The following is a 15,632-nucleotide window of genomic DNA, read 5'->3' as shown; positions in this document are numbered from 1 at the left end:
TCCCATGCTGTAGCGCTGGCCAATCGCGGCGCTCAGCTCACAGCCTGAGAGGATTTTTTTCTCTCAGGCTATGAGCTGAGCGCTGCGATTGGCCAGCACTCCAGCCTGGGAGAAGGAGACGCCGGCAGGCTCAACTGGGTGGAGCTGAACATATGAAGATACCGGAGCCTATACCGGGAGAACGGAGCGGCGCCCAGGGATAACAGTAAGTGCAGGGAGATCCCTGGGCGCCGCTCTCCATGTCTGTATACTTAGTTTAGATTTTCTATTCTAGTGAAAGGTCCTCTTTAACTGTGTGTAAGTTTGTTGTCAGAACGCTGTATCATTAGACAGAGCCCTGGCGTCAAAACGCACATTAAGGGGGTGGTCTGGGGTCATAAAAAGGTGGCATGGCCTAATTAAAATGGCTGTGGTCTGTGAGGAGGCAAGTGCCAAAGACTGGAGAAAAATTGGCAGTGCACTACACAGACCGCACTCTCAGGACGCGTGTTCTGCAGGTCATAGAAAAGGCCCTGGCTGACACATTTATTGCGGGGGTTTCCCCACCTCCTCCAGGATTTAATGAGTTCTTAGTCTCTGTTGTAGTTTTTATGCTTTAAACTTTTTTTTATGCAGCCAGATTTCCTCATGTTGGAAAATGTCTGAGACACCTAATTGTGAACTTACCACACATGACACAATGCAGCTCATTAACATCTCTGAAGGGAACTTGTAGTTTTAAGTATCTATTAGCTAATAATATAGGTAAATAAAGTGTGATTAAAAGTGTTAGCAGGATAGATATAGAGGGAGATTTATCAAACTGGTGTAAAGTAGAACTGACTTAGTTTAAAAAAAAAAAATAATAAATCACAGAAAAAAAACAAAGATATAAACATCCTGCACGATATGATATACAAATCTGCGGATGTCACTGGCCATATTATTGGAAGAAAAAAAAAAAATCACTGAAATAAGATAATAATGCACTTAGTAAAGTAAATGCAAGCATTATACAGGGTGGGCCATTTATATGGATACACCTTAATAAAATGGGAATGGTTGGTGATATTAACTTCCTGTTTGTGGCACATTAGTATATGTGAGGGGGGAAACTTTTCAAGATGGGTGGTGACCATGGCGGCCATTTTGAATCCAACTTTTGTTTTTTCAATAGGAAGAGGGTCATGTGACACATCAAACTTATTGGGAATTTCACAAGAAAAACAATCTGGTGCTTGGTTTTAACGTAACTTTATTCTTTCATGAGTTATTTACAAGTTTCTGACCACTTATAAAATGTGTTCAATGTGCTGCCCATTGTGTTGGATTGTCAATGCAACCCTCTTCTCCCACTCTTCACACACTGATAGCAACACCGCAGGAGAAATGCTAGCACAGGCTTCCAGTATCCATAGTTTCAGGTGCTGCACATCTCGTATCTTCACAGCATAGACAATTGCCTTCAGATGACTCCAAAGATAAAAGTCTAAGGGGGTCAGATCGGGAGACCTTGGGGGCCATTCAACTGGCCCACGACGACCAATCCACTTTCCAGGAAACTGTTCATCTAGGAATGCTCGGACCTGACACCCATAATATGGTGGTGCACCATCTTGCTGGAGAAACTCAGGGAACATGCCAGCTTCAGTGCATAAAGAGGGAAACACATCATCATGTAGCAATTTCGCATATCCAGTGGCCTTGAGGTTTCCATTGATGAAGAATGGCCCCACTATCTTTGTACCCCATATACCACACCATACCATCAATTTTTTTGTTCCAACAGTCTTGGAGGGATCTATCCAATGTGGGTTACTGTCAGACCAATAGCGGTGGTTTTGTTTGTTAACTTCACCATTCACATAAAAGTTTGCCTCATCACTGAACAAAATCTTCTGCGTAAACCGAGGGTCCTATTCCAATTTTTGTTTTGCCCATTCTGCAAATTCAGTGCGCCGATCTGGGTCATCCTTGTTGAGATGCTGCAGTAGCTGGAGTTTGTAAGGGTGCCATTTGTGAGTAGCTAATATCCGCCGAAGGGATGTTCGACTAATGCCACTCTCCAGTGACATGCGGCGAGTGCTACACTGTGGGCTCTTGCTGAATGAAGCTAGGACAGCCACTGATGTTTCTTCATTAGAGACAGATTTCATGCGTCCACATTTTGGCAAATCCAACACTGAACCAGTTTCACGAAACTTAGCAAGCAGTTTGCTAACTGTAGCATGGGAAATGGGTGGTCTCGTAGGGTGTCTTGCATTGAAATCTGCTGCAATGACCCGGTTACTGCGTTCACCAGACATCAACACAATTTCTATCAGCTCCTCACGTGTTAACCTCGGCGACATGTCAATGGCTGTAAACAAAGAGAAACTTGTAAATAACTCATGAAAGAATAAAGTTATGTTAAAACCAAGCACACCATTGTTTTTCGTGTGAAATTCCCAATAAGTTTGATGTGTCACATGACCCTCTTCCTATTGAAAAAACAAAAGTTGGATTCAAAATGGCCAACTTCAAAATGGCCGCCATGGTCACCACCCATCTTGAAAAGTTTTCCCCCTCACATATACTAATGTGCCACAAACAGGAAGTTAATATCACCAACCATTCCCGTTTTATTAAGGTGTATCCATATAAATGGCCCACCCTGTATATGGACAAAGTCCTCACTCTGATATGATAAAATCTGAAACACTTAGCCAATATATTTTGATCAAAACACATCTGTGCCCACCTACCAAGCGCCAAGGTGGTCTCAGGTCAGGCGGGTCCTACGCTAAACCTACCTAAGCTGTTGGGCTTCGATGTTCAGGAGCGCAGACGCCGCATATATGGTGTGCTGCTCCTAGTCACCTCCATGTGCATCAAGCAACCAATGGGAGGAGGAGCAAGCACACCTATATGTACCACCTAATCAAGGCGCTCTATTGGATAGGAAGGGCAAAAGTACACAGAAATGCTACTTTGTTTTTTCTGTGATTTTTTTGTCTATGTAGTGTATGCTTGAGGGAGTGGCACCTTCAAGTGTCAATGCGCTCCTATTTTATCTTGGGAGTAGCATTCCTTTGCACTTTTGCCCTTCCTATTAAACAGACCGCCTTGATTAGGTGGTACATATAGGTGTGCTTGCTCCTCCTCCCATCGGATGCTTGATGCACATGACGTGACTAGGAGCAGCACACCATATGTGCGGCGTCTGCGCTCCTGAACATAGAAGCCCAACGGCTTAGGTAGGTTTAGCGTAGGACCCGCCTGACCTGAGACCACCTTGGTGCTTGGTAGGTGGGCACAGATGTGTTTTGATCAAAATATATTGGCTAAGTGTCTCAGATTTTATCATATCAGAGTGAGGACTTTGTCCATATATAATGCTTGCATTTACTTTACTAAGTGCATTATTATCTTAGAACTGCGTTAGGTGCGGATCCGTCTGGTATCTGCACAGACGGATCCGCACCTATAATGCAAACGCTTAGATCCGTTCAGAATGGATCCGTTTGCATTACCATGAACAAAAAAACAAATCAAAAAAAATATATATATATTTTTTTTTTGTTCATGATAATGCAAACGGATCCGTTTTGACTTTGCATTGAAAGTCAATGGGGGACGGATCCGTTTGAAAATTGAGCCATATTGTGTCAACTTCAAACGGATCCGTCCCCATTGACTTACATTGTAAGTCTGGACGGATCCGTTTTCCTCCGCACGGCCAGGCGGACACCCGAACGCTGCAAGCTGCGTTCAGGGGTCCGCCTGCTGAGCGGAGCGGAGGACAAACGCCGCCAGACTGATGCATTCTGAGCGGATCCGCCTCCACTCAGAATGCATTAGGGCTGGACGGATCCGTTCGGGGCCGCTTGTGAGAGCCTTCAAACGGAACTCACAAGCGGAGCCCCGAACGCTAGTGTGAAAGTAGCCTAATTGATTTTCATGGTGAAAATGGGTCAGAAAAGTTTAAACTGGAAAAGAAAAAGCATGGCGAAGATTCACAACTACACATGCATATTTGTTAAAAACCATAGTAATCCTGAAAACTCCTTTAAGTTATATGGATTTAATAGACAGTAAAGAAATTGTGGTAGGCTGTTTAAACAAAAGCCTAGTTTTGCCCATCGTAAAGGAAAAACAATAAGTAACATGTTGATTAAAGGAGACATCAAAATAAAAAATAAAAGTAGACAAACCTTTCTAGCAACTAAAAAAAGAGGCACGTTTCCATGTCTGGCATACATAAATTGCAATTCAATCATAAAAGGTGAAACAATAAACCACCCTAGACAGGGATATACAATTCCTATGTACCACTTTGCTACATGTATGACAAAAAAAAAAAAAGTCATTTATGGTATTAGATGTCCTTGCAGCTTGTGGTACATAGGAGAAACCAAGAGAAAAGTTTGGACACGCTTAAACTAACATAAAATCAAATATTAAGAGTTATACTGAGTCTCAAAGTAAAAAAGAAGGCAATAAAGATGTAAATAAATATAATGAAACTACATTGTTGCAACATTGTCTGTGAAGGTTGTCATTTATCCAGGTCATGGTATATCTGTAAAGAATAAATCAAGGCAACTGGACTTACTGTAGATTTCTTGAAAACGTTTCACTCGTTCTTCCAACAAGCTTTCTCAATTCTGAGTGACTGTACAAGAATTCTCTGGGAATAAATATGTAACTGAATCAACATCTGGTAATTATACCCAGCATGGGGTCAAAGGTGTTGATCCCATTATCCTAATTGGAGTCAGTAGGTGATAATGACCTCCCAAAAAAAGGTGTAAAGACAATAGATGTCTAACCCCCCGCCTCTATTCAAGCTTGGCTTCTCCATTTTTACGTAGATAAACCTGCTTTAAGCCCAGCAACACACTGAGACAACAACTGGTTCACCCCAAAGACCCAACGCCTAAACACAAGATGGGCAACATTGTGTACGCAGTCCAGTGCAATGAGGAATGCTCAGAACTGTATATCGGCGAAACAAAACAACAACTACATCAGCGCATGGTTCAGCATAGAAGAGCCAAAACCTCTGGTCAAGATTCAGCCGTGTACTTACATCTAAAAGAAGCAGGTCACACCTTTGAAGACAGTCAAGTACGTGTTTTGGATAAGGAGGCCAATTGATAAAAACGAGGTGTGAAGGAGGCCATCTACATAAAAATGGAGAAGCCAAGCTTGAATAGAGGCAGGGGGGTTAGACATCTATTGTCTGCCACATACAATGCTGTCTTGACACCTTTTTCTGGGAGGTCATTATCACCTACTGACTCCAATTAGGATAATGGAATCAACACCTTTGACCCCATGCTGGGTATAATTACCAGATGTTGATTCAGTTACATATTTATTCCCAGAGAATTCTTGTACAGTCACTCAGAATTGAGAAAGCTCGTTGGAAGAACGAGTGAAACGTTTTCAAGAAATCTACAGTAAGTCCAGTTGCCTTGATTTATTCTTTACAGATATTGTTGCAATATTGTTTTGAAATGGGACACAAATGGTACGAATTGAAATGGACTTTATTAGAATGGGATAATACCAGTATGACACCAGATGATAAACGTAAATGACTACAACATGAAACTAGATGGATAACAAAAATGAAAACAATTAAACCAAAAGGATTTAATGATATTTGTAATTTTAGGGTATTCCTGTGATCAACTCTGACGTAACTGTTCTTAAATACTTTTAATTATTTTTATTTATTTTTATTATATAATCATGAGATTTGCTTATACTGAGACATAACCATGATGTATTTAAGGAGCCGGGTTACACTCCATAGTTACGCATGAGTAAGGGGGGCGTGACCCCCGAAACGTCACGTGGCATGGAATGAAAATCTGCTCAGCGTCCTCATGTAAAGAAAGGCCAGTGAGCCAAACAATGTAAAGAAACAATAAAGGATTTAAGAGTGCAGACGGCACTTCTGATGAGGGAGTATTTATTTTATTTTTCACCGAAAAATGTGGATGTAAAAAGGTACGGCTGATCACATTATAAAGACTGTATAAGCAGGGGCCCAAGTGAGGCTCCGAATCAGGCCGTTAAAGATACATGTGAAGGGCCGGTTTGGTGAATCAGGCCGGCATAGTGCTATGTGAGAGCTGACTTCATAAAACATACTGCCAAAAATAATAGCTTATATACAACTGAAACAGCTCACAAGAGCTTACAATCTATGAGGAATTGGGGTGACAAATAAGGTAGTTAATTGTGGTATATAGTAGTCAAGCAGTTATTGTACTGAAAGCAGCAGTGTAGGCCAATCTGCTTCAGGTGTGGGACTGTTAGACGATAGAGTTAAGACCTGAGGAGTTGGTGGGGGAGGGGTTTACTCAGGGAACAGTAATTTTAGGAAAGCTTGATAAGCCTGCCTGAAAAGATGTGTTTTAAGGCACGTTTGAAGGTAGGGAAGTTGGGAATTGACCTGATATTCCAGGGCAGAGAGTAGGTGCAGCTCAAGAAAACTCTTGAAGGGAGTGAGAGGTACGAATTATGGAGGATATTAATCTTAGGTCACTAACACAGCGAAGGGCACGAATAGAGTGGTAGGTGTATGGAGGTGCAGCACTGTGGAGAGCTTTGTGGGCGAGAGTAAGAAGTTTGAACTGTATTCTGTGGTGGATCGGCATCCAATGAGGTGACTGGCACAAGCTAGAGGCATCAGTGGACAGATAGATGAGCCTGGCTGCTGCATTTAGGACAGACTGAAGAGGGGAGAGTTTATTGAGAGGGAGACCGATTAGTAAGGAGTTGCAGTAGTCAAGACGAGAATGAATCAAGGTAACAGAGTTTTTGCCATTTCCACTGTAAGAAATGGTCAGATTCTGGCGATATTCTTGAGGTGCAGACAACAAGACCATGCAAGTGATTAGAAATGGGGAACAAAGGAAAGATCAGAGTCAAACATGGCCCCAAAACAGCGGGCGTGTTGCACAGGAGTTATGGTAGTGCAGCAGACCAAAATTGAAATATCAAGTTTAGGTGGGTTAGAAGATGGGGGAAAGACAAGAAGTTCAGTTTTTGAGAGGTTCAATTTTAGATACAGAGAGTAGATGATGTTAGAGACAGCTGCCAGACAATTACTGGTGGTTTTGAATAAAGCAGAGGTGATGTGAGGGGATGAAGTGTATAGTTGGGTGTCTTCAGCATAGAGCTGGTACCAAAAGTCAGATCTACTGACAGTCTGACTGATGGGGGCTTTGTAGAGGAAGAAGAGTAGAGGACCAAGTACTGAACCCTAAGGAATGCCAACATCAAGAGGAAGAGAAGAAGTAGAACCAGCAAATAATACACTAAAGGAGCGGCCAGAGATAAAGGAAGAGAACCAGGAGAGTGCAATGTCCTTAAAGGGTTTCTGTCACCCCACAAAACTCTTTTTTTTTTTTTTTGGATAGTTAGATTCCTTATAGGGCGATATAGGAGAATATAATAGTCTTACTTACTTTCATGCGGCCGATTCTTTATAAAACGAAGTTTTATAATATGTAAATGAGGGCTCTACCAGCAAGTAGGGCGTCTACTTGCTGGTAGCCGCAGCAGCAATCCGCCCCCTCGCCGTGTTGATTGACAGGGCCAGCCGGGATCTCCTCCTCCGGCCGGCCCTGTCAGTATTTCAAAAATCGCGCGCCTCTGGTCATTCGGCGCAGGCGCTCTGAGATGAGGAGGCTCGTCTCCTCAGCACTCCCTCAGTGCGCCTGCGCCGATGACGTCTTCTCTTTCGGTGATGTCATCGGCGCAGGCGCACTGAGGAGACGAGCCTCCTCATCTCAGAGCGCCTGCGCCGAATGACCAGAGGCGCGCGATTTTTGAATTACTGACAGGGCCGGCCGGAGGAGGAGATCCCAGCTGACCCTGTCAATCAACACGGCGAGGGGGCGGATTGCTGCTGCGGCTACCAGCAAGTAGACGCCCTACTTGCTGGTAGAGCCCTCATTTACATATTATAAAACTTCGTTTTATAAAGAATCGGCCGCATGAAAGTAAGTAAGACTATTATATTCTCCTATATCGCCCTATAAGGAATCTAACTATCCAAAAAAAAAAAAAAAAGAGTTTTGTGGGGTGACAGAAACCCTTTAAGGCCAATTGATTGGAGCATGGTGAGGAGGAGTTTGTAGTCTACGATATCAAATGCTGCAGAGAGATCCAGAAGAATCATTAGAGAATAATCTCCATTTCTTTTTGCTGTCAGGAGATTGTTAGACACTTTAGTAAGGGCAGTTTCTGTAGAGTGGAGAGGAAGAAAGACAGATTGTAAAGGGTCAAGAAGAGAGTTTGCAAAGAGATAGCTTATTAAGCGAGAGAAGACAAGATGTTCAAGGAGTTTAGAGATGAAGGGGAGGTTAGAAACAGGTCAGTAGTAAGGCTACTTTCACACTTGCGTTGTTCTTTTCCGGCATAGAGTTCCGTCACAGGGGCTCTATACCTGAAAAGAATTGATCAGGTATGTCCCCATGCATTCTGAATGGAGAGTAATCCGTTCAGTTTGCATCAGGATGTCTTCAGTTCAGTCGTTTTGACTGATCAGGCAAAAGAGAAAACCGCAGCATGCTACGGTTTTATCTCCGGCCAAAAAAACTGAAGACATGCCTGAATGCCGGATCAGGCATTTTTTCCCATAGGAATGTATTAGTGCCGGATCCGGCATTCAGAATACCGGAATGCCGGATCCGTCCTTCCGGTATGCGCATGCGCAGACTGAAAAAAAGGTGAAAAAATAAATGCCGGATCCGTTTTTGCCGGATGACACCGGAAAGACGGATCCGGCATTTCAATGCATTTTTTCGACTGATCAGGCATTTTTAAGACTGATCAGGATCCTGATCAGTCTTACTAATGCCATCAGTTAGCATACATTTTGCCTGATCCGGCAGGCAGTTCCGGCGACGGAACTGCTTGCCGGATCTCTCTGCCGCAAGTGTGAAAGTAGCCTTAGCAGCACAGGTTAGGTCAAGAGATATTTTTTTTAGTAGTGGGGTTATAACTGAATTTTTGAAAGATGATGGAAAAATACCAGAAGAGAGAGAGAGGTTAAAAATTGTAGTTAGGTGAGTAATGATAGCCGGGGAGAGGGACAGGAGGAGGTGTAAGGGAAAAGGATCAATGCTGCAGGTCATGGGTCAAGAAGAAGAGAGAAGCCTGGAGATTTCTTCATCTGTTATAGGGTCAAAAGAGGAGAGAGAGCATGTGGAAGTGTGGGAGGGAGGAGAATTGAAATTGGTTGGGGACTGACATTTTTTCTTGCCGGATATTGCCAATATTGTCTCGTAAGTGGCCATGTCATCAGCGCAGAGGTCAGTGACGGGTTCTTGAACTTAAGGGCTTAGAAGGGAATGAAAAGTGTCAAATAGTCGTTTTGGGTAATTTGAAAGTGAGGAGATGAGAGAGGTGAAGTACATTTGTTTGGCAATGTTGACGGCCGAATTGTATGTTTTAAGCATAAATTTATAATGGAGAAAGTCTGCTGATATTCATGATTATTTTCTCCATATCCATTCTGCACATCTGAAGCACCACTGGAGAAAACGTTATGGTCAGAATATGGCGATAAAAAGAAAAAGTAATTTTTTACAACGTTTTAAAAGTAGTAAAAAAAAAAATCATTATAAAAAACAAGAAAAACTGTATATATGTGGTATTGTAATCATACTGATGTGGAGAATCAAGCACAAGTCAGTTTTACTGCATAGTGATCGCTGTAAAAACAAAACCCATAAAACTGTGGCAGAATTGCATTTTTTTTCCTATTCCACCCCCCTTTTGGATTATTTTTTCCAGCTTCCCACTACATCCTATGCAATACAAAATTATGCCATTAGAAGGACAACTTGTCCTGAAAAAAACAAGCCCTAATACGGCTATGCAAATGAACAACTAAAAAAAGTTATGGCTCTAAGAAAGCGGGGAGTAAAAACGAAAATGCAAACATGAAAATCGCCCAGGGTAGAAGGGATTAAAGCAGGGGCGTTGCTAGGGTCTCAAAAGATCAGCGGCCCAAGCCCCAATGAATATGGCCCAGTTCTCTAAGTCGTCCCCCCTCCCCCCACACACCGCATTTTGCTGTACTTGCTATAGAGCAGCACATAACTATCACATCCAGGGCCTCCCAGGTGACTTCTCCTCTGATGTAGATCTTCTCGGTCATCATCTTATCCATTCGGTCCAGACAACTTCTCTCAGCCGCTTTGTCTCTGCAGAGTGGTACACACAGACATCTTAGCTTCCTCATATTTTTATCATCATCCCCCAACCTGGAGTCCCCACAGTGTTATCCTGCTGCTCGCTGTGCCCCCCAATACCCCCAGATACTATCCTGAAGAAAAATTAGTGCCCCCATAGTAATACTGCCCCCATTAGTAGAAGAGCCCTCCAGTAATAATAATACCCTCACAGAGCCCCCAGTACAAATAAGGCCCCTATTGTTCCCCAATGGTAATAAAGCTCTCTACAGACCCCTCAGTAGTAATAAGGCCCCCATAGTACTCTTAGTAGAAATAAGGTGGATCTATAAGTCCCTCCTATCCCTCAGTAGTCTCCTGGATTTGCAGTGCCCCCTGTTATATTCCTGCCTCCACCATACAGTCCCATGTAAATAACATCACACCATCTCTCCTGCCCCCTCCAAAATACAGTCCTATGTAAATTTCACCCCCTCCCTTCACCCCCTCCAACATACAGTCCCATGTAAATAACACTATTTCCCTCCCTCCGCCATACAGTACCATGTAAATAACATCACACCATTTCTCCAGCCCCCTCCAATATACAGTCCCATGTAAATAAGATCCCTCCATCTACCACCCCTCCAAAATACAGTCCCATGTAAATAACATCTCCTCCTCCCCAGCTGCCTTCAATATACAGTCCCAAGTAAATAATATCACCCATCCCCAGATGCCTCCAACATGCATTTCCATGTAAACATCACCCCTCAACATTCAGTCCCATGTAAATAACATTGCCCCCCTGAGAATTCAGTCCCATGTAAATAACATCATTCCCTCCATCAGACCCCTGTAACATTCAGTCCCATGTAAATAACATCACTCCCTCCCACAGCCGCCATCAACATACAGTCCCAGGTAATCATCACTGCCTCCCCCAGCCCCCTCCGTCATACAGTCCTATGTAAATAACATCACCCTGCCCCAGCCCCCTCCAACATACAGTCCTATGTAAATAACATCACTACCTCCTACAGACACTATCAAAATACAGTCCCATGTAAAAAACATGACCCCCTCCCAGTCACCTCCAACACAGAGTTCCAAATAACATCCCTCCCTTCAGCCCTGACATACAGTCCCAGTTAAATAACCACAACTCCCAGCATTGCTCTGCCTCTCCCTTCACTTACCTCTCCTAATGTAGCCGACATAACCTCAAATTTTTCCCCTCTTCACTGCCGCCCTCTCCTGCACTGGTCATATGATGGTGACATCATCACAGGTCCTTCTGAACCACTGACTATTTTACTGGTCACATGACCTGTGATGTCACCACAGGTCCTTCAGCTCTTCCACCACTTTATATTCAATTGTATTGCCGTCCTGAGGATGGCAATACAGTTGTATCTAGCAGGCAGGCAGGTCATTCGGGGCCTGAGACAAAACATCAGGGGCCCAGGCCTCGAATGTTTTAACCTAGCAACGCCCCTGGATTAAAGAGAACCGCGTAAACCTTCCTGACTTGTCTGTTTTAGAAACTATTTGCAATCCCCATGTAATAATAATCGTGGAGCGTGAATCTATGTTGACTCATTGTTGTGCCATTCTTTTATTATTCCATCTAGAAGTTATTATTCTATTCCCAGCAAAGGTCCATATGAATGATACCAGTTTGGGGTGTGTCCCTGCACAGTCTTACACTGGTTGCACTGGATTGGATAGGTGCTAACTAGCAGGAATAATAAAGGAATAGCACAACATAGTAATAAGAATAGATGTTGTAGAATTGCTATTACAAGGGGGGGTGCCATTAGTTGCTAAAAAAAAAGAAGTCAGGAGAGATGTGGTCAATTTTGGAAAAAACAAATTTTTTCTTTGCATCACCATATTCTTATCCCCATAACTTTTATTTTTATGTGGATGGAGCTGTGCGAGGGTTAATTTTTTTGTTGGACGATCCATACTTTTCATTGATATTATTTGTGTGTATGACTTTTTGATTACTTTTTATAAAAAAATTTGTAGGAGCTGAAGAGACCAAAAAAACGGCTAATCGGCATTTTGACTTTTTTTTCCGTTTGCCGTATTGGATAAAAATTTTGGCGATACCCATGATGTTTATTTTTTAATTATGTACTTTTATTTTTAATTTTGGGGAAAGGGGTGATTTGAATTTTTATATTTTGTACATTTTTTAAAACTTATTTTCTTTCTTTTACACTTTTTTTTATAGTTCCCCTAGAGAACTTTAGCAAGCAGTCATTAGATTGCTTTTCTCATCGCATTAGCATTGAAGTTTATGAGAATTACACTAGGTTTCTATGGAGTCCTGCTACAGTCAGGGGCTCTATAGGAACTAATGTGCAGCAGCCTCCTGTCACACAGGAGGACAGGCGCTGGCGCACACACACTCTGGCTGCCCCGATCTCTGCCGGGAGGAGCCAGAACAAATCTGGAAGGGCGCGGTTCAGGATTTTTGCTCCTCCAGATGCCATGGTCACATTTGACCACAGCATTTGAAGGGTTAAAAGTCTGCAATTGGCGTTACCGCTGGTCGTGTACATGAGCCCTGGGTGCCTGCTGTTTAAAACGGTCAGACCACCGGCGTATATATACGTAAGCTGGTCTGGTTAAAATAAGTTTAAATGTTTAAAAAAAAAAATGTCATGGTATGAACAACAAGTACAGATCGCCCCACAAAAATTAGCCCTCGCACAGCTTCACTGTAATCGTACAGAGCCGCAGTATGAAGGTATCAGGTAAGTTTTACCAAATAGGGAACAACGTAAAAACAAAACCTAAAGAACTATGTCGTAATTGCATTTTTTTCCAATTCCACCCAATTTGAATTTTTTTCCAACTTCCCACTACATCACATTTGACGTTAAATAGTGCTATATGGGTACTTTCACACTAGCGTTTTTGCTGGATCCGGCAGGGTCCAGAAAAAACGCTTCAGTTACTGATAATACAACTGTCTGCATCCGTTATGAACGGATCCGATTGTATTATCTTTAACATAGCCAAGACGGATCCGTCATGAACTCCATTGAAAGTCAGTGGGGGACAGATCCGTTTTCTATTGTGGCAGATTGTGTTAGAGAAAACTGATCCGTCCCTATTGATTCACATTGGGGGTCATGCCGGATCTGTCTTGCTCCGCATACCAGGACAGAAAGCAAACTACAACATGTTGCGGTTTGCTCTCTGGTCTGGGAACACAACTAAATGGAATAGAATGCATTTTGGTGCACTCCGTTCTGTTCAGATCAGTTTTGTCCCCATTGACAATAAATGGGGACAAAACGGAAGCATTTTTTTTTTCCGGTATTGAGCCTCTATGACGGAAATCAATACCGGAAAACTTAAACGCTAGTGTGAAAGTAGCCTTAGAAAGTATAACTAGTCTAGGGAAAAAATAAAATAAAAAGCTCTCATATGGCTATGTGAACGGAAAAATGAAAAAAAAAAGTTTTGGCTCTGGAAAGGCAGGGAGAAAAAAACCGAAAATAAAAACACTGAAAATGGCTGCAGAATGCCTTGTAGACTAAATGTAGTGATACCTTTGCAAACAAAACAAAAATTGGGGGTTAGTCAGCATCAGTGATGGCCAGTTCGCAGTGTTCGCCCGCAAACACATGCAAGCTGCCATCTTAACTCACAAGTCTGGCGAGGCACAGGTAAGTCCTTACCTGTGCCTGTGCCGTGAGTCGGTCTGAAACAAATGCGGTCACCGGGAGCAGGCAGTTCCGAGAACAGCCGCCGGGGGCCTTCATCGGGCTGTTCTCGGAACTGCCTGCTCCCGCTGACCGCATTTGTTTCAGATTGGCTCGCGGCACAGGCACAGGTAAGAACTTACCTGTGCCTCGCCGGACTTGTGAGTTAAGATGGCAGCTCGCATGTGTTCGCGGGCGAACACTGCGAACTGGCCATCACTGGTCAGCATGTCCCATGGCAGCATGGCTGAAAGCACAAAAGCAAAAAAACTAACAATGTAACAGCACCCTGAGAACACACATAAAGTAGATACAATAGTGCCGTAATCACTATAGAGAATGTACTAATGCTAATACTACATTATAAATGTTAGATTCTTGGTCAGGCTCGGACTGAGCCACCGGGGAACCGGGTAAACCCTCGGTGGGCCCCTGGCATTTTCATTCATAATGATTAGTGAGTGCGGCAGGCAGCTCTCCAGCTTCCAGCTGGCCAGCACCGCTGCCTGCCACTTCAATGAGCACGATTCCTCAGACTTGTCATAAGTGGGCGTGGCGAGATGACTGATCCAGGCCATGATCATTCACCTCGCCACTTCACTTGCCATAGCCGCCACCCACCAGTGCCCAGCGCTTCCTCTCCAGATCGCTCCCCGCAGCGCAGCTCGTGGGCCCCGCCTCCTCATACGTGACTGCGCTGCGCTTTCCGTACCAAGCATCCCTACGCAGCGCAGGCACGCAGCCAGTAAGGTTTCCCGCCGCGCCCTGGAGACTGCAGAGCGCAGTGGCGGGTTTATAGTGTGCCGAGGGTGCCCAGCAGTTAGCTGCCTCCTGCCTGTGAGCAAGACAGATAGAGCTGAGGCAGTGGACGTCACGCTCTCTGTCTCAGGCTAGTCCAGATAGGTAATACCATAAATTCCAGTAATAACTGCTAAAATACTATTAAATTAAAAATATTATTCACATTTTATTGCCTCCCCCCCCCCCTGGAAAGTACAACTCCCAGCATGCCTTGTCAGATGCAAACCTTCAGGACCTGCTGGGAGTTGTAGTTTTCCTTTCTGCAACTTGCTGTCATTTTATGTTGCAATTATGATGCGGGCACAGGTCTTGCATTCTCACCCGCTGCCAGCACCATCAGTTGCCAGTACCAAAATTACTGTATACAAGCAAATAAGGGTGGGTTTACACTTGCGTTCTTGCTTTCAGTTATAGGCTCCATTTATAACTGAATACCCCGACAGAATGAAAAACAGAAACCTTTAAGAGGCATTCCATTTTGATAAGTCACAATAGAAGTCTATGGGCAAGTATAACGGATCCGTCTGGTCTGGTTTCCGTTATGCAAGACGGAAAACAAAGTACTGTCGCCAGGATCCGTTATTATTGCCCATAGACTTCTACTATGACGGATCAAAACAAAATGCCTCTTAAAGGTTTCCGTTTTGCATTCCGTCTGTGCGTTCCATTATAATCAGAACCTATAGCAGAATGCCAGAACGCAAGTGTGAACCCACCCTTAACCTGTTTAGGACATAGGGCGTACTGGTACGTCCTATGTATTTCCGATCATCGCCGAGTGGTTTCTATTATGTAAGCCTCACAAAGTGACCTCAGACCTGAAGTGGTCCCTAAAAATTGGGTTTTTGAAAAATTCTGAAAAATTTCAAGATTTGCTTCTAAACTTCTAAACATTGTAACGTCCCCAAAAACTAAAATATCATTCCCAAAATGATCCAAACATGAA

General features: G+C 43.4%; 1 long non-coding RNA gene across 1 annotated transcript; it reads right to left on the bottom strand.

Annotated features, from left to right (window-relative positions):
* Nucleotides 1-273: 273 nt before the first annotated feature.
* LOC120987192 lies at nucleotides 274-11,337 on the bottom strand. The gene is made up of 3 exons (XR_005775951.1): nucleotides 11,145-11,337; nucleotides 10,607-10,614; nucleotides 274-291 (listed from the first exon to the last, which is right to left on the bottom strand). It is a non-coding gene; the product is annotated as an uncharacterized LOC120987192 (long non-coding RNA).
* Nucleotides 11,338-15,632: the final 4,295 nt, after the last annotated feature.

This window comes from Bufo bufo, chromosome 1 (assembly GCF_905171765.1).
Source record: "Bufo bufo chromosome 1, aBufBuf1.1, whole genome shotgun sequence".
In the NCBI taxonomy this organism is placed as follows: domain Eukaryota; kingdom Metazoa; phylum Chordata; class Amphibia; order Anura; family Bufonidae; genus Bufo; species Bufo bufo.
Note: the sequence above shows the minus strand (reverse complement) of the source record. Positions and strands in the feature narration are given on the sequence as shown.